The sequence below is a fragment of the Corvus cornix genome, chromosome 2 (genome assembly GCF_000738735.6).
Source record: "Corvus cornix cornix isolate S_Up_H32 chromosome 2, ASM73873v5, whole genome shotgun sequence".
Lineage (NCBI taxonomy): Eukaryota > Metazoa > Chordata > Aves > Passeriformes > Corvidae > Corvus > Corvus cornix.
Genome location: NC_046333.1, coordinates 115,130,546 through 115,150,366, shown reverse-complemented (window position 1 = coordinate 115,150,366; position 19,821 = coordinate 115,130,546). Strand labels below are relative to the sequence as shown.

General features: G+C 41.9%; 1 protein-coding gene across 4 annotated transcripts in view; it reads left to right on the top strand.

Moving 5' to 3' along the window:
* Positions 1-19,821, top strand: part of PLAG1 (PLAG1 zinc finger) — a 51,943-nt gene that overhangs the window by 18,087 nt on the left and 14,035 nt on the right. Inside the window, exons 1-2 of one of the 4 annotated variants that reach the window (XM_019286842.3) lie at positions 4,119-9,179; positions 11,309-11,515. The exons of 2 other annotated variants lie outside the window; for them this stretch is intronic. The gene's annotated coding sequence lies outside the window, so the exon portion shown is untranslated. Of the gene's footprint in view, positions 1-4,118; positions 11,516-19,821 lie in introns of those variants that run through there. One more of the 4 variants, XM_039549079.1, reaches the window with a different exon arrangement.

The window sequence follows — 19,821 nt, the reverse complement described above, 5'->3', positions numbered from 1 at the left end:
TTGTCTTCATAATCTGTTTAGAATGCAGCTTTCACTGCCTTTCACGTCAGCTTCAGGCACTAAGTATTTCTGCAAATCACTCCTTGTAGACACATGCCAAGGACTGGGAAAATTAATGACCTTCTCTGTAGCATTTAGTTTAAATGACACAGAGATCTCTAGTAGAATCTGAGTCCTCTAGGACAGGGTTCAATTATCTGACTCCAAACATTGATTTCTGAGTTACTAATGGGATTGTGGAATAAGTAATTAACATACTGGCTGAATTTGGGTAGAGTTCACAGGAATGACAGCTACACCACTATCTCTGTCTAATTTCAAGTCTCCATCTCAAAGGAAGGTGTTTAAAGGAAAAGGAAAGTAGGAAAAGTGTACCCGAATTTTTTGACCCAGACAAAACTTTTTTTTTTCTATTAACCTTTATGTTTTTGAAATGCACTGTTTTGAATGAATAAAAAGTGAAGAAACAAAACAAGGAAGCAAACACTAATTTGTAAAATTTCAGCCCAAACAATGGCAGTTTGGCAAAGTTGTAGGTTGGCTTAAATAGAGGAATTTATCATATAATGGCAAGTGTTTGGCAGTGTGGTGAAATGTGATCCTACTCATTCTGCAAATAGTCAAATATACTGGATTTGAGTTCACATTTGTAGGTACTGAGAGCAGTGTTGGTTCTTGTGTAAAATTAACAGAGGAATTGTCCTGCTTTGAAAGCAAGGGTTGCTAGAGGACTGTTACTGCAGGGCTTTGCAGCCTGATCAAGGCCTGAAATGACAGTACTTTTATTTAAGCTGATAAATGTCGATCAAATTCAATATTTGCATTTTCTTTAGTAAGAATAATTATACTTGTGTGCATATTAAGACCTGGTGTTCTGTTTCTAGCACTGGCAAAACCAAAGTGGTCATGAAGAGTTAACAGGAGTAGGGATGATACTCCCAGAGCATTCTCCTGGTCTTCATTAATCCTCTTTTCAAAGGCTACCTGAGCTAAACATGATGAGTTTGTATTTACTAACCTTTACTGGACTTTTTCATAACTTTTTCGTGTGACCTCTTGAGCTTTTGTAAATTCTAAAGTGTCTAAACATGCTGTTGCAAGGAGTCACACTGCAGAAATGTGTGAAAAGCAGGTGCATTGCCTTCTCAAACCTGTGTCCTTTCATTTAATTTCACATCTCCAGCTCTTTAATTGGAAGAGCTGCCAGTCTGTTCAGCTTTCTGTCTCTCCAGCCAGTTCAGGTGTAGCTGCATGGTGTTCATTTGCATTTCCCTTTTCTGCATGTGTATTGATTCCTCCAGAGAGCTCCACTTGCTTCGTGGAGCTTGACTTCCTTTTCTAAGTTATGTTTCTTCTTCACCGGTATGTTGTATTAGTTCATGTGTCCGCCTGAGTTGTTCATTGAAGTTTATGCTTTCTTGCCTGGTGTAGATGTCAAGCTTACTGTAGTACTTCACTGGATATTGGGAAATAATTGTAAGGAAAGAAATCAAACAGGCAGCAATCTGTGGTGTGTGTGTCTCCTCAATACTGTACAAGAGCTACGTAGCATGGCAAAGATACAGGACAAAGTGATGAATGCAAAAAGTAGTGAACAATTTCCATGCAAGGAAGGCCTAAGTTGGCTTAGACTTTTCAGCTTTATAAGAGACTACAAAAGGGAGAGTACTGAAAACAGAGATATCATATCACAGGCAGAATGATAAAGGAAACATGAGTGGTATTGATGGGATAAAGGGTGAGCAAAATCATTAGCTAAGAGGAAAGAGACATAGCGGGAAATGGGCTCAGAACAAGCTAGAAGAAAGCTGTTGTTAATAAAATGTGAAATTAAGCTGTGGCACTCCTTGCCATGGGATGCCAGTAGAAAAGCTTACATGGGCACAAGAGAGGGCTGCCGAAATGGTGGGAAAAGGGGGTATTAAATCTCTCTAGATGTCTAAGTCCCTCAATCACAAGTGGTGATACTTCCCCAAAATACCATGCACTTGTCTTCCTCATGATCTGCTGCTGGCTGTTACTGGAGCAAGAGTGCTGGGCTGGTGGACTTTTGCTCCGGCCTGCAAGGACCATCACTGTGTTGCAACAAGTATTCAGGGACCCCGAACCAGAACAAATCACCCAGAACTGGAACAAATCACCTTGGCGGAGCCAGATGCCTCACTGTCACAGAAACCATGTCTGTCTCTGTGAACCTATATAGAGCCACTTGCAAACTAGTGGAGTTTTTTCCATGTAAACTTAAAGCCAGTGTTTTGTTGTCTAGAAAGCCTTTTAATTTCCAGCCTAAACTTATTTTGATAAGCTAGCACTTCCACTTCTTTGTTCCAGCTCTACTGACTGTCTTGTTGGTGTACTTAAGAACTTTAGTTGGTTTTTTTTTCCTTTGGTCAGATGTTTTGTTGCGCTATCTCAGGTAAATTTTTTGCGAATACGTATTACCAGATTTATACACGGCGTTCCCAGCAAGATCTTGGTAGTTTGCTGTAGTAGCATGTTTATGTCCCTTCCTGTACTGCAAATACAGCTGCTTTTTTGAATCATATTTTCCTTCTTCTGAACCGGCTCTCTTTAGTGACTTTTACTAGCTGCTTATAGGAGGGTTACACACAAATTTTTTCCTTCTCTGCCGCTTCCAACTAACAGTTCATCACTTGCAGCAGAAACCACTAGTCTCTAAGAGCGTTACTCTGTTCTTTGTTGTTACTTTTTGTCTTGTTTCTGTCCTTAAGATTTGTTACCATTTTTCTTGTGTGTTTCAGTTTGCCCTGTACTTGTGCTACCTCCTAGTTTCGTATTTTCTGCATATTTTTGTAGTGCTCACTTAAAGGCAAAAAAAAAAAAAATTCTAAATGAAAATGTTGAATCAAAAAGACTAAAGACCAGTCTTGGCAGAAGTCCATAACTAACATCCTTCCACCTTTTTCTGAAAGAAATCTGTTGTCATCTCTTGATCTGCTGCTTTTCCTGCCATACTATTCTTGAACTAACTCCTCTCTTCTAAGCTCAACAAATTACTGCTCAGGTGGTAGTGCAGCAGATTCCTTATTGAGTGAGACTAGAAGTGTTGTGCTTCTTTTGTATAAAGGCTATTTGTAATGTTGAAGAAAAGCTGGGTGTTTGACATGGTTCAGCTTTTAAAAATCACGTGATATTTTGTTTAACTTTCTCTTTACCTTCATGTTTTTAATCTTTCATTGAAAATGTGCTCCAAGGAGGAGGCCATGCTATCATCATTAGTTGTATGTCCAGATAACTTTTCTCCACCTTTCTCAATATTGAAATGAGGCAAAAAGTGTGTACTTGAATTTGATGCTGTTGTGAGAATGTTCAGCCTTGCTTCCTGTTGAATCAGAAGATAGTATTTCAATATGAAAGGTTATATAAGTGTGGTAGACTTTTTTTTTTAAATTCAACTTTCAGAAGGCCCTGTGTTGGTCTCTGTGGTTGACAGTCATCTGTGGTACAGAGAACTGTAAACTTCTACATTATTTTCACTCTAGTAGGAGTAGTGAGTTCAAACAGTTGCCCAGTGCTCTCTCTGTTGTGACTGTAGATGTTTGGCAGACTTAGATCGCACCAAGTTTATTCAGGGAGATCTATGCACTGCCAGTAATAATATGAACTTGGTCATTTAGTACCTTTCTTCACCCCTGCTAAGGTGAGAGCATCTCACAGTGCCATGATACTCCATTAGTCTGCTCCATCACGTTGGTTCCTCTTGGATGTTGGGTCTGCAAGACAGAGCTGCTGCCAAATCCTCTTGTCCAGCGGGGTGCTGAAATTGCTGCCATTCCTGACTCTGAGTGGCTACTCAGTACAGTTAGTACCAAGAGACCACAGGAAATCTGTGCATGCTCCTGGGACTAGTGATGGGGGAATCCCAAACTGCTCATCCCTGTTCATGAGGTGGCTCTTCTCTTCCTCCTCTTGTGCTGGCACAAAGCCACTCCAAAGACTTAGACTGCATGGAAATAGTTTGAATTCTTTCTGTAGGGTTAATTTGACTGTTTCAGTTCTCTAGGGTTAACTTGAATGTTTTAGGTCTCTGGTCTGGCACGGAAAAAGGAAAGGAAAGAAAAAGGAAAGGACAGGAAAGGAAAGGAAAAAGAAGCACTGAACTGTTTCAGTGTGGAGGCATGCTGAAAATAACTAAGCTCTGGGCAGACTAACAGAGTGCTGATGTGTGCTGTCTTCAACATGACAGCTGGACAGATGTGTCCACCTCCAATCCCAAAGCATTAGCCAAGATGCTATGCCAGAGCTGTTACCCCTGCCTCTGAGCTGCTCATGAATGGAAAGCTGAAAAGCTCAGCAGCTTTTATGGCGTGGTCTGGCTTCCAGCAAGGAGGTGGCTTGTGTCCAGCCAGTTTGGCATGTTGGCTGGGCATGGTTGCCTCTGCCTATGGTTGACCCAGTAAACAAGGTGCTTGCTTGGTGGAGTTACTTAATTCTGGAGATAGCTGCTTTGCTTTTGGGATTGGATCCAGAGATGAGAAGGTAACTGCTTAAGTCGCTTGCCAAGGCAGCTATCAAATCTGATGAAGGATCAGGCCTTGAGGTTGACTAACAGCAATTATCTTTACCATAGCTATATATATTCTGAGTGATATTTCTGGGGTTTGTTTTGTGTTGAGTTTTGTTTTGAAAAGTTGATGCCTCACGGTGCTGGTTTGTGTGTAATTCAAGGGAAATACCAGCCCTCATCTTGGCAAGTACAGCCTTTTGGGTACAGACCTCAGAGCTTTGGTGACAACCGGGATAGCAACAAGAAATTAAAGTTCTCGTATTTTCATTTGGGAAAGGCTCCTCCAAAAGCACGCCCCTTCTTTGGTAAGGAAACAAGTGATTTCAGAAAGAAACATGTTGAAATCATCAGGCCATTGTACCTGTTTCGGTAGTGAGTCGTCTTTCTTAGCCATTCATTTGCATAACCCTATCTCTTTTTGACCGTTTTGTACCCTTTTCTTTAGCAGATGTTTCCCCCCAGCACTAGTCATGGTGGCAGCTTGTGCAAGGTGGCGGGACTGGGTGAGTTTGGGGAAAGGGGTGGAAGCTACAGGTGGTAAATAAGCGTATTGTGTATGGTTGATAATGTGTAACAAGTGTGGTTTAGTAAGATGAGCTTCCAGCTCTTCCTGCAGAAGGGGATGCACACCTTCCTTTACTCTGGCACATTTCTGTGAATTGATAGGAGGCAGGAAAGAAATGTAATTTCTACGGCCAAGTTCCTGTGTGTTACCTTTTCATGTGTTCTTACTGATAGAAGGCTTGGGTGGGTGCTGTGCTGTCAGACTGTACTACCCAGCATTAACTGGTCATGAATCCATGCTTCGTGTTCACACGTATTGCTTTTTTTCTTAGAGGCTGCTCATTTGGGCAGTTATAAACACTGATGCAATGGGCATGAGTCTCCACATCTCCCTTTTCTCCCTCTGGTACTCAGATTTTGGTGAGCAGGGCATTTGCAGTTTGAAATTTGTAATTGTAACATTATCTGTTAGAAGTAAAGAAAAAACCTGCTAAAATAAGTACATAGAACACACTAGATCTGCTTCAGATAAAGCTGGCCATTATTGTGTGCAATTAGAACAAGTGTTTTAAAGGATTAGTAGATACTATAAATGATTGGTTAGTGGTAGAAAGTAAGACTGCTAGTGAAATTTTTCTTCCAGAGTCCAAATGCAAAGATCTCTTATTAAAATTTATCCATTTGTTTAGCTTTTCTTAACAGAGAGTTCATAGGTCATAGAAACAAGTGCAGTATGAAATTTCATACTCAATAGTCACCTGCTTTTAAAGAAAAATACTAATATTCCATCATTTTGGAAGACAACAGTTACTGCTTTTTGCTGCCAACATATGCCCCCGTGTATTTACATTCATCTGTATCCTAAACGGTTTTGATTTTTGTTTTGTTATTTTTACTTTTAGCAGTAGAAGCCCTTAATGGCTCCAAAGGATTTAATTGGCTTTGTTTCTAGCCACTTTTTCCTAAGAAAAGGCAATCATACCAATGATGTGAAAAATCCTCTCTCCAGCATTGTCTTGCAATTTATTAACACTGCTGCTTTGCCTCTGCTTGGCTTCGTTTCACTTTTTAGTCTCCCTTCTCCTCTTCACAGGAGTCTCTGTTTTGGGGATTTTTTTTACCAACTTGTCATCTGCCACATAAAGGGAGGAGTAAAGGGAAAAGAGGTCTTTCTTCTGTTTGATTGAGAGAGCCGTGTTGGTCCTAATCCACCTATAATTTGTCTCTGTTTCCTCTTCCCTAATCTCATTTTGCTCCTATTTCCTAACCTCCTCACCTTCATGCTGATGACTCCTCCCTCCCTGATCTTTGGGTTTGGATGAAGCTGGGAGGCGTGGTTAGACACCAGAAGCACTCAGTTATTACACAGGGAAACTTCATCCTGTCTGTCAAGCATACTATTCGTAGCCTGGAGGGGTATAGCTGAAGGGCACTGAGTTTCCACTCCGAATTTAAGTAGATTAGATTATGTATACATATTTGTTGTGACTTGGCGGGTATCCCAGTGCCCAAGGTCTTAAAACATATACTTTGCCATACTCGAGGCAAGCTCAGCTGTGTGTTTCAAAAGATGCTCTGGGGAGATGGGAGGCTGCTGTTTGGAGTCCACAAAAGTGTTATCCTCTCTAGATCTCATACAACACAGGAATTCTGACTACTGTTCTGTCTAGTCCTGTATTTTGTCTTGATATTAGGTGCTGTCAGATGCCTCAAGGGGTGGTATAAGATACAGAGGAGAAGCTCCTCTCTTATTTAACTCTCTGCTGATTTGTATTTTGTCCTGGAAGCCCTCTTGAAACCATATTACAATTCTGGATAATCAAGTTATCTATGTAAATCTTGTCTGTCTAACTGTATGCTACCTTCTGGCAGTTAATCTCACAGGCTAACACTTTGCTGTTAAAAAAACAAGTTTTGGTGTTTATTCGTTTAAAATTTGCTATGCTGTGGCTTTATTGAGTGTCTCTGTCATAAGAACAGATGAAACCTGTTACTCTGAACAAGTTACTCCACTGCAATAGTTTTAATAGCTTTATCTTGTCATCTTGTTAAAAAAAATTAAAGAAAGAAACAACAAAGACACGAACAAAAATACAGCTCCAAAATTCAGGTGCTACGGATATGCTGGAGGGAACGGTGAAGTTAAAACAGCTGTATTTTATAAAATTCTGTTTGGTATGGCACTTTTCCTTATAAGGACCAATGACCAATTGTTTTGATTATTTAGAAGGAAAAAATTCCATGAGAACTGTTACTGAAAATGACTAACTTGGCATTTGTGATCTGTCGCTCTCTTACAGTATTTGATGCAATACTGTATTTAAGATAGCTGAAACATCCAGTTACCCACACAGTGCTTCAGCTGTTCCTATGTGACCTATTTATTTCATTTTCTTGTAAATTGCTGATGATATCTGTAAATAAATACTCCTCCTTTTTGTAATGGCATCTTCTTAATATCCTGGCCTTTGTAAATAAAGAACAGCCTGTGCATCTAACAGAAATCTCCAAGACTTGGTTTGCGATGCACAGTGACCTACAGGCTTTTGCAGCCAGGAGCTGAAGTGATTCCTTGGGGTTTGCTACCAGAGCAGGGAAGCCTTGGAAGGAGGAATGTGGCTCTGCAGCTTCTCATGGGCAGTGGAGGCTCTGAAAGAGCACAGTGGTTAGGGCTGCACTTCAGAAACTAGGGGTGGATGGGTCTTGTTGCAAGAGGAGGGAAGACTTGTCAGAGAGGGTGGCTGGATTTGGTTAAGTAGTTTTGCTTCTTTCTTTAAGGAAGGACTGGAAGCTGATAAATACGTGTAAGCTGATAGGCCTTAGATATGAGCTGCTTTTCTCAAAATTGCAGCAGGGGGTGTGAGAGAGGTGGGATTAGAGAGAGAGGATTTAGCAGATCTGAAATGTACACATCCACCTGACCAATTCCTTTGGTGTCTTAGTGGCTTACAGAAGATGCTTGAATACAGTTACTACAAATGCGTTTCTGTTATCTATTAGAGTAGTCCCTTAAAGGTAGAGGATGAGGAATAACCCATTGTGGGAATTTTTCTCTTTTCTTTTTTGCATTATGATATTCTTCCTATATGCTGAAAAAGAATTTTCGCTAACAAACAGAAACTGCATGCAAAATTCACTGCATTTTCCATTCTCTGCGTCTCTTTTCCTTTTCTAAGCATGGAAACATAGGATTCACTCAAGCAGACAATAGGTAGAATTGTCCCTTTGTGAACTTTAAAATGGATGAAGTGAGAAAGAATGTCTAGGCTGATGATTACTGAGAAATAATTAACAAATCCAATTCACTATGGCTTTGTCCACAATAGGATGTTGCCTTCAACACAATGCAGTTCCTCTTAGAGCATCATGTGTCCATGCTGAACTGAGTTCTCAACGTTGCATCACAAAGGACTACTTACTGCAGTGAATGCTTGTTGTGGTGAGCTGGGTTCCACTCAAGGTTTCTTTGGGTTGATTGCTTATAATGCACTGGAGTTTTTATTTCTTCCCACCTGGCTCATTACCCATGTCCTGCTTTACTCCAGGATCATCTTTTGTAGAGGTAGATGCTCCATACATGTTGGCAGGTAGGCAAGAGTGCTGCTTTTTGTGGTTGAGGTTGTAAGAAAGTTGGTTATAATAATCAATTAGTTTTGAAGAGTCTGTCAAGGCTCTGGTGGCCTCCAGTTCATATATGACTGAGCCTACTTGGATATGAATCGTTACGGGATGGACAGGTACAGGTCACTACCCACATAAATGAAAGAGAGAAAGCACACCTGGACCTGGCCTCGGAATCAGCACAAAGGACCACGAAGGATATAGCAGAAGACAAAGAAACTCAACAGGATTCTTGATCAGTGCCCTCATACGTGCTCAGAGCTGTGGCTTTGCAAGTGACATTGCCACCAAATCCAGGAGTGAATTATTTTTTTTCTCTCAGATGGTGCAAAGTGCCACAACAGAGGCCTGAGGTAACTGGGTTAAAAAAAAACAAACCAACAAAAACAAAGTCAGTATCCTCACCTATGCCATAGTGTCCTCCTGGGCCTGGGCCTGCTGCAAAGCACTGTGTCTCCTCAGCTGTGAACAATACCCAAGAAACGGCTTCAGGATCCTGTGGAGGCTGGAGGAGGAAACTGATCCGGTAAGTATTGCATGCCCAATTGCACAATAACTTCACAGGAGGGTTTAAACTACTTTTTCTGGAGCATCTCTCCATCATTCAGGTAGCAGCCTTTCCCTTGCCATTTGACTTAGCCATTCTCAAACTTACATCATAAGACTCCTGTTTTATTTATTTTCTCTGAGCTCCTCATCCACACAGATGCGCTGTCACTCACTGAGCACCTCCAAACTTCTGCACTCCAGCTACTGTCCCTCCACCCTTTCATTTCTCTTTCACCCAGGGTATCAGCCTTCACTGTCAGTATCCCCTACCCCTCTCCCTGGTCCTTGCTCAGCTAGCCTTGCCTACAACTTACTAGTCCAGCTGTACTGAAGGACTTCTCAGAAACTTTACTGTATCAGCTCCCTGATACCTCCGTGTATTCTCCTTCTCCTTGTTCTCTGTGCTCTGTACCCTCTGTGTAAAAGACCCATTTAATGAGGAATAGTATCAAGTTACCTTAGCTGCCCAGATCACTTACCTTCACTGTCCAAATCTTTGCAATTCTGTCCGTACCTACCTTGCCCTGTTTGGAACGCCTGGCGATCTCCAGGAGGGTGCTGACCCTGCTCGTGGTGCTGATGTCACCATGGAGCACGCTGCCTGCTCCCTGCCTTGGAGGCCCTGGGGCTGTGGGGAAGGCAAGAAGCCGCCCAGCCCAGTTACACACTGCAAGGAGCTGCCTGTCTCAGCTGAGCTGAAGCCATGGCACAGCTCCATGCTCCCTGGAGCTCCACTCCTCACGTTGGGTGCAAGGGAAGATAGTTTGAAGGCTGGAGGGAGCCATGTGTTCGGGGATGTGCACAGACACAGAGAATGGATGGTGTTGTATGGGACTGCTTCCTCCTGCTGCTGCCTGCACCCCTGCCCATGCGACATCCTTCAGCTTAGCAAGTGCTGGTTTGCCTTCCTCCCAGTCAGCAACTGTCACATCTGTGCTGCTGACTCATGTTTTGTAGTTTGTCCAGTACCTGACTCCACAAGAGCTCTTGATCACACTTTCTGATGCTTTTGCATTTTTTTTTCTTCGCTCTTGTTCCCCTCAGTGAAATGTCCTCTTCTCATCAGTCTTACTTTAAAGCTTTAATGATACATTTCTTTGCTGTGCCAAGTCCCAGACATGATTCACGCTTTTCTGCCTCCTTTCTCAGCTGATTTGATCTCCTCTCATTTCCTCCTCACTAATCACAGCCTTCCCCAGCTTTGGTTATGCTGCCCCCCTGCTCCAGACCTTAGTCATGCTCAGAGTGTTTATTCATCCTAGAGCAGTCTCAAATATAAAGCTGTGCTGTCACGGAGTTTTCGTTAGTGTGCTCAATCTTCACTCAGGGTGAAGTACACAAAGAATTTTGAATTGTGTTGCTGTTCTAAATCTTCTGTGTAGTAGAATGAGCTTGTGTAGATCTAAAAGCTGCTGTAGAATTTTCTTAGCTTTGCAGTGTATTTTACAGTAATTTTCAGAAGCCATAAGAAGAGTGAAAATAGTGTGTAAGAGGGAGGTTTGGCACAAAAAGTGCAAACAAAGGAGGCGTTGGGTTGTTGATTTTGTTTTCCCCTTTAAGGAAATGCTCCTCTAATAGTCCTGGTTGAAGCTTATTGATTATTGATAATGCACCTTGCAGTGCATTATCACAGTTTGCCTATTGTCTTTATAAATGAGGCTCTTAAGTCTCCCAGGAATTTATTAGGGAGTAATATCCTTCAGCATAAGGAGAGCTAGTTTCCCATGTATGTAGTTAAATATGTAATGCATATTATTTTTTTCTTTAAAAACAAAACCAAACAAAAAACTAACAAACAACCAAAAGCAGAACCCTTTATACTCAAATTCCCTCTCCAACAGTGTCTGACCATTTCAAGTTTTGAAACAATAGCAACCAACTTACCCCATTATGTATGTCTCAGAAAAGCCTACAACAGCATATGTAGTATGTGGAAGTAATTTGGAAGGCATCTTGCAGTTTTGAAGGGCACACGGTGAAAAGAGAAACTGGGAGAAAAGAATCTAAATGTGGTCATGAGGGAAGAAACTAGTTAGCAGTATTAAAATAGACTTTGTAATGAGTAGGGTGACTAGTAACATCTTCGTTTTTTCTGATTTCTCTTAGCACATAAAAAAGCTGCAGCCCATATGAAGAGGGTAATTAGTAGCTAAAAGATAGCCATCAGATTTCAGAAGATAAATGAAAGGTGGATCTGAACCTTGAAATTGTCAGCTCAGCAGAGTGGTGAAAGGAGGGTTTCCTGGAGAATCCCCAGAAGATTGTGATGGATTGTGCATTTCTGGAAGGGGACAAGAAACAGGCAATACAAAGGTGCTAAACATAAACAGTTCAAACAAAACACTGGTCAAGCATTTTACCTCAAACACCCCGCAAAACATAGAAGATGTTTCATATTGAGACCACTACATCAGTTGAGCTGAAATGTTTCCTGACTAGTCAGATTCTTGTGTATATCATCTAGAGGAGCACTCTGTGCAAGATTTGCTTTGTTTTTAAGGTCATTATTTTTCAGTGAAAAAAATTCACTGTCAGCTAAATCAGAAAATAAATCCATTTGTCTAAACACCTGTCTGAAAAATTAATTGAAGACACGGCTATTGTAAAACTCATCTCCTCACAACTTTTTAAAAATAAAATTAAATTAAACATATCTTTTTGATTGCAAATTTTTTGCTAGGCTAGAGCTACTTTCCCATACCGTGAAAGGAGCTCAAGCGTCTTGTAGGAGAGCACTTTAGAGGAAGACATTCTCCGGGATTCACAAAAGCATCTCTATTTCATGTTTCCATCTGCCCTCCAGGATTTTTTCCCATAATGTGCATGAAACATTGATGCATACCATACAGTCAAAAGACTATTTTTATTCCGTCTTTTTTGTCGCCATCTTCTTTCCACCTTTCTGGAAGCCTGCCCTACTAGCAGTTTGCAGCTGTTCAAGGCAAAGTCTTGCATGTGTTTTTCTCACATCACTTAATGTAGGCTTGAAATCAGGGAAGCAGAGTCTACAGAGTTGCTTTAAAAAAAGAGGAGAACTTGTAAGTGGCCTGGTATCTTAGAGAAGGTATTATCTGTGGAGAATAGAATTTATATTTCAGGACATCAGGGTCTTTCACTGTAGATCACCCAGTGTTGGTAATGTGGTAAACTGTGTCCTGCAAGACTGAGAAAGTCTTAAGCCAATGTGTTCGGGAGGTGGAGCTGGGACAGAGTAGGGCAACATGTATGCATTTCACAACTTGCTTCTGTGAACAGGGAATACCAGGGAACCCTATGCCTGTCCCTGGACACGACATGGAGAAACCTTGTGCTACTGTCAGCCTTCCTGACTTGGTTGTCCTGCCAATAACAAGATGATTACATTGTGATTTAATGGTAAAGTTGTTCAGTGACCACAACCATGTCGCTTGTTACAACAGTTCATCAGGCTGACAGGAGCTCCCAGAATGGTTTTCTGTTGGTGCAGCTCCAGGATAGAATCTGTGTGGACTTCTAACAGATTCTGGCTTTGCTGCCTGAAAGTGATCCAGTCATTGCTGCTGGTCACTTGAATCCAAATATTGTAATCCAGGTGGCTATTCTGGATACTAACTGCCTGGCTTATCTCCCACTGCAGAGTTCAGTTGTGTAGCTCTAAATTATGCATGACTGCTTTTAGTTGTTCACTAATCTGGCATCAAATCTCTGAATTCTTATGGATTGAGATGTGCATCCCAAATCGCATTGCACGGCATCACAGTGCTCTGAGCAGAATACTCAGCATGCCACATGGGAAATGGGAACAAATGGGGAGCTATGTACTTACCTCATTCACAAGAGTGCTCTCGTGGAGACTCTGTGAAGTCACTCTAGTCAGAGTAAGCTGTTTGGGTGTGTGCTAACAGCAGTGCACAGACAAAACTGGTACGTGAAGAGTCAGAAATACATTCAGTGTCTGTGCTGTGCAGCTTCAGAAAGGCTCACTGGTTACAGCTTTGAAGAGGGATTTGCTTTGGTATTACCCTAAACATTCTGCATTTTCAGTTATCCTTCCCCAAGGCTTTTGTGGTTTAGCTCATAAGGTCATTGATACCATCATCCACCATCACAGCTGTAGCAGTAGTAGCAAAAGCAATCATGGCTAAGTGTAACACATTCTATTTACTGTAAAGCTACAATAAGCTATGAAGTATTTTCTTTTCAGATAGAACAGCAGTTTCTTGGCTGTAGGTTGTATTGGAAGTTAGTGACTGCTTGGAAATTGGCCATTCTTTCTTTCTTGTTGCCTTTCTTTGAGAGCTGGGATAAGAGGCAGAGGAAACAGGGCAACCAGGATCAGCATTTTAGTTGGAATAGCTCCAATAAATAATATGAAAATCCAAGGTTACAAAAAAGCAGTGCTAAACCCTGTCACAGCTTTTGCCCCCAGGCAGTGTTGTTCAGGCAGTGTGATTCAGGGCAGGACTGGGCTTCTGCTACAGGCTTTGCACAGCTGCATGGTTGCCGCATATACTGGAGATGTGGTGTATGTACTGGGGAGACTACCCTGTCTCTCAGTCACTTTATATCTGTCCTTCATGAGTTGTCTTTTTGTTCCAAAATTGATCTTCCCAACCATCTAGTGCAGCATCATAAGGGAAACTGGCTCCTGTGAAAGGCCTTGTCCTGGTACAGTCCTTGCAGCTTCTATGAGGTATAGAGATTTTTTTCAACCACCAACTTGCCCCTGTTATTTGAGCTTGTGTTAACTAGCAGGACTAGAGCACCAGAAACCCTTTTACTTGAATGATAGCTGAAACTGTTAAAAACATCTTTAGTTATGATTTGTTAGGTGACTGTCTCAAAAAGCAAAACTTGTAACTTCCTGTACAATCTGTTTGTGATGTGCAGCCTAATTATGTTGTCTAAATGGTACATACTCAAGTATTCAGGTTCAGAAAAATCATGGTTTTGGGGGTGGGCTGGGCCAGGCAGGCCTGTACCAGGCAAATCTGAAATCTGTATTTGGTTGGTAGATGCCATAATAAAGCATAGAATTGATAGCCACCTGCATAGAAATGATAATTTGAGAAGAGTCAAAGAAGCTTTTGTAAGGAAGTCCTGTCTTGGGCAACTGGAGTTCTTAGGAGGCATCAGCAAGAAGTAAAGATGTTCTGGTTCAAAAATCAAAGTGGACTTTATCAAAAAGGCTTTTAAAGGAAACTAGGAAGCCATAATGTAAGAGGGGAGGTCTTTGCACAAGTAAATGACAGTTTAAGAGGTAGGATCAAAGGAGGAGGACAATTCTCAGTTAAAGGAGGATCCCAGTTAAGTTCCACAGAGGTCTGGGAACATGTTCGTGAATGATATCAGTAAGGGGATGAGCAGCTGGGTGAGCAACTTTGCTGTGAAGAAGAGAGCCAGCTGTGGAGAACATTGGAAGGACATTAAAGCGCTGAGGACTGTGCAACAAAATGGGTGATAAAAATCAGTGTAGATAAATGATGACGATAACTGAGAAGGATAACTGGGCAGAACAATACCCATTATATATTATATATGAGTTCGAGCTGAGTATTACCATTGAGGAGTAAGATTTGGGAATTGTAATTGGCGATCCTGTGAGATCATGAACTCATTGGTCACTAAAACACAACCCAAGTATTAGAGTAAAAAAGTACAGAATAAATTTTGAGAATGTCATTAGAAGAGTGTGTTCCAGTTGCTCCCAAATGTTGTGTGTATTTCTGGAGCCTTCAGAGGTTTATTGTAACTGGAAGAAGCTTAGAGAAGGTTGGTAAGGATGATGAGCTACATGGAGTGGCTTCCATTAAAGAATATTTCTGTAAATTGGAACTTTGGTCTGGGAAGGGAATTAATTGAGGGCAATGTTGTGGAGATCTGCAGAGGAAGGAAGATGAAGACTAACCACCGCCTTTCAAAATAAAAGCATGCACAGTTAGGAGAGAAGGCAGTTTCAGAGCCTTCAAAAAGAAGAGGTTCTCCATGAAATCAGTAGTGGAGAGACCTGTGGGATGACTTGTCAAACATATGTTGCAGATATTATAAAAAATTATATGGTTTCCAGGAGAATCATGGACTATTGCTTGGAAGGGTGATGTGCTAAAAGTTGCTATTCTAACAGAAACCACAGACAGTTCAGAAAGTCCCCAACATTAAAGGAGTTGGTGGTCAGAAGAGAATCAGAGAAATACCACACGTCTGTCACCTGTTCTTTACTTCTGGCTATTACTGAAGACAGAATACTGGCCTAGATGTACTGCTAATCTCACCTGCACACCCACACTCATTTTAAGGTATCTTGTGACAAAGGAAAACACTTCTTAAAAATACCAATTAGTTCCTGACCATTTTAGTGTATAATCTCATGCACCTTTAGGTTGTGTATTTGTGCTTACATGTGCATCTACAGGATTTGTTTTTGCATTTTATTATAAAAATGGCATGGTCCTATATGGAGATTGAATAGTAACCAAAGCTTGTTTTCACGGAAGCATCATCACTTTAAAAATGGATGCAGATTATTCTTGAGGAGGAGGGGTGGTGGTGGTGATGGTGTGATTCCAAAACACATGAAAACACTTCTGCAGGTTTTAAAAATTCTAACAGTAACTACACTAACAGTGTTATCTGTATCACAGTCTCTCCAAAGTTTTAGAAAAACATCCATGCAGTGCCATGAGATTCTTAAAAAGCCCATAAAACCACAATCATCAGATGGGTTAGCTCTAGGCAGCTGTTGTTTCCTTTAATTTAGTATATAACCAGGAATCCTTTGGAACTTTAGTAACCAAAACTGAGCTCTCAAGACTTAAAGTGGACCTAAGTAATCTGAAACATGGAAAGCCCACAAAGAGATGCTGGATGGTATTGTGATTTTTTTTTTTCTTTAAATTACAGACTATTAGGTCATGCTAAAATAAACATTAGTAAGTTCATGTTCTACTTTTCCAGAAACTTAAGGGGAAAAAAAAGGCAAGATAGAATTTTTCTTCTATATTCTGAAAAAAAAAAGTTATGTAATCCTCTTTCTAGTGTTGCATATTATAAGAATGAGTTACTGTCTAAAATTAAAAAGCTGGTTGTCCAAATTTCATGGCTGTAGTACAGCTCTCAGAATCGCAAGAGTTATGACCATGAGAAAAAACATATTGAACTTAATAGTCATATCTGCCTATTTTTGTATGATGGTTACTGCCCCACAGGAATCTAGTAGGTTTTTTCCTCCAAGTGCTTGCTTTATTAATTAATAAAAGATACGTATATTGAACACATGTCTACTACTGAAATCTGTGTATTTACTGCCCACAGGAAAAGAAATGTGTTTAATAATTTTAGTGCATTTATTTCTGTTGCTACCCAAATTTCAGACTAGTTTGAAAGGATTGGGATTTTTTCCTGCTCAAACACCTGCAGTTTCAGTAGGTTTCTCTGTTCTGTGGATGTTTAAAAAAAAAAAAAAATGAAACATCAAAGGCTTAAATAAAATCTAGTATTGATGAATCTTGTATTTTTCTATCTTCTATATAATATTCTTTGCAGCATAATCATCATTCTGCACACAGTAGATATTAGTAATGTGCTGTCACTAACAGACTACAATGGTTGCCTGGTTTTAGTTTCAGTGCTTATGTTATTTCATTGTGTTCTAGATGTTAGGCTGTTTCCCTGAGGGTTGAACTCTTATGTGTTATTATCTCCAAGTCATTCTGATGTTTATACCTGAGATCACTGGAGAGATATTTGCACTGTTTTGCCCACATCATTCCATTTTCCTGCAACAGCTTTCACAGGCAGTTCTCCTGCTGCATGCTTGGATTTGGGGATTTGGTTATGTCTTTCTGCAGCCTGTGCATGCTGTCACTGCTATCCTACCATGCTCTCTCGGCCATTCCTCTACACTGTACACTAGAGCTTGAATCCTTGGACCAAGATTTCCCTGAATTCCACTGCCTACTATAAGCAGGTCTTGAAGTTCAAGATAGATAAATACAGCCTTGTATATATTTTTTAAAAACCCACACAGCAAAACTGTCTGTTCTTTTGTGATGAGTTTATGTGTGTGTGTGCTCCCTTTACATGAAGCACCACTGTACAGTAGGGCCAGGGCCTACATCTTTGAATGGTTATTTGCAGTAACTGTTGTCTGAAAATGCAGAAGTGGCTTCACCCACCTTTCAATGCCATCTTGTCCCACTGGGGCCCTTTGTGTTGGACCCCTTTGTGTTTTCACATCTGTCTGTCAGCTTATGAGAGAAGAGGAGCTGTAAAACCCTGGCTGATTCCCAGCTGCTGTCAGGTAGGGTACTTGCCAGCTCTCCCCTCTCACTGCCTGCCATACAAAAGGCCACAATGCCAGAGACAGGGCTCTGGGGGCCAAGATCTGTCCCCCTTGCCATTTTTATAAATGTGCCTTAGTTTTAGACAGTTGTGCCCAGTGTCTGTACATGTTGCTTTCTGTTCAAATCTCTTCCAGATTACACAAAAAAGCAGAGAGAAAATTAAATTTCACTTGGTGAAAGTGCAGGTGTGAGCCTCTCTTGACCTAGGCAGACTTCATGGTCAAACCCGCTTTCTGGTTGTCTCACCCCAGCAATGCACATTCTTCCTCCTTTCTGTCCTCCAGCTTCAATGCCTCAGCTTGAGTTTCCAGATGTAGGAGAACCACAGAGAGACCTTTGTTGCCCCTTTCCCCCTCCAACCCCATTCAGCCAAGGACAAATGGGGGAGGATCAGCAGCTTCCTTCCAAAGCCAGGATTCTCTTTCTAAGTATGGGCAAAGGTAAGCAGGCTCTCTCAGCTGTCTCTTTTAAAGAATGACATGCTGTTCAAATAAATTTAGATCAAATGGCCTGCTAAGCACAAGCAGGGATGTAGACCCCTGCCTCAGTCAGAAGACTTGATTTTAATTCAAGTTGGAGAAAGGCACCCCTAAAATCATCAATACTTCAACATCTTTGTATGGATTTTTCTTACCTGCTTGACTGTTTCCATTGGTGGGATCAGCTTCTCCATCTGAGATCTTCCCTTACAGAAAGTTAATTCTCTGTAAGAGGGACCTCTGAAAGTCACAGGTGGGCAGCTGGATCTTCTGCTGCCTGCAGCTACTCTGCAGTGAAGCTTCTGCTGCAGAAAATCTAGCGTTTTTCTACAAAGCCGGTCAGACCTCCTGCTCTCTCTCTGAGGTCCGTACAAGTGTGCAGTAGGCACGTTGATCCTTGTTGATCCAGGAAGGGTGTCTGAGCCTTGCAGGGCTGCAGGTCTCAGCATGCTGTCCTGGAGCAATGCAGGCACTTCACCACTTAGCCCTCAGCCCCTTCCAACAGCAAGAGGATTAAATCTGCTCCCCCACAAATGGAACTGCCTAGTGAGAGGCTTGTGTGTAAACCCACAGCACAGGGAAAGCCAGAGAAGGCTACATGGTGCTCCTTCTTTAGTTGCCTTAATGTGGGGTTAGATTCCTTCATCTTCAGGATCTCTGGTAACATTTGTGCCATTTATTTTAACAGCCCCAGCTGAAAGGGGCAGATATGGTGAGGTTTGTAGTTGGAGTCCTAGAACAGTTTGGGTTGGAAGGGACTTTAAAGATCATCTAGTACCATCCATCATGCCATGGACAGGGACACCGTCCACTAGACCAGGTTGCTCAAAGCCCCATCCAACCTGGCCTTGAACACTTCCAGGGATGGGGCATCCACAACTTCTCTGGGCAACCTGTTCCAGTGCCTGCCTCTCTGCAAATGGAGGTGCTGTCTCACAGTCCCTTTGGCTGTTCTGAGCTACATCAGCTGTCTCTAGCTGATGCTTTTACCAGCTCAGCTTCCCTAGCTATCCCAGATTGCTCCAGCAGAGCAGGTTTCGTTTGTCAGTACTTTTTAGTCAGGTGACTGCCTGTCAGTCTATTAGTCACAGAAAAGAGGAAAAATCATTACTTCTGCTACGGTAATGGTGGCTCTTCCAGGTACATTTGCAATAGAGGCACCAAAAATCATCTGTTGTCCTTCACTCTGAATGAGTCTTTACTGTTGGCAAACCTGGGAGAGGTTAGACTGGTGCATCCTGAAATTAGTTTGCTCCATTACCACCCTGAGTGGCAGCTCCTTGCTTCCTTGAGCTATACTTGTTCATCCTCTTTCTTCCTCCACTAGGATGCCAGTCTGTGTTTCAGCTTTCCAAACCTCTCATCACACTTCCAACTGGATATCAACTCTTGCCCATGTGTTTCTCTCCCGTGACCCTGCTCCCTTTCATGAGCCACAGCAAACCTTGCCAGCTCAATTCACATCTGCACCTAAACCCTTGAGATGGGAGCACAGGTTAGGGAGCAGCAGGGGAGAGGGAGGTTGCCACTTGCCAAAGCAGCACGTTGATGGCAGTGACGCGTGCGTTTGGATTTGTGCCACGGTGTGAGTGAAGAGCAGAGGGGGGAGCTGCCACTGCTGCTGCCTGTGTTAGGTGGGGTGATGGTGAGCGTGGCACTGCTGGGGAGTCCTTTGCCTTGTGCAGAGTTGGGAGGGTTCACAGGCACAGCCTGGATGGACATAACTGTCTACAGAGGCCTTGGTCCTGTCCGTGTGAGTCCGTGCTCACCTGGGATCTGTGCAGAGAGCACTTCTTAAAGAATCACAGTTTCCATAGGG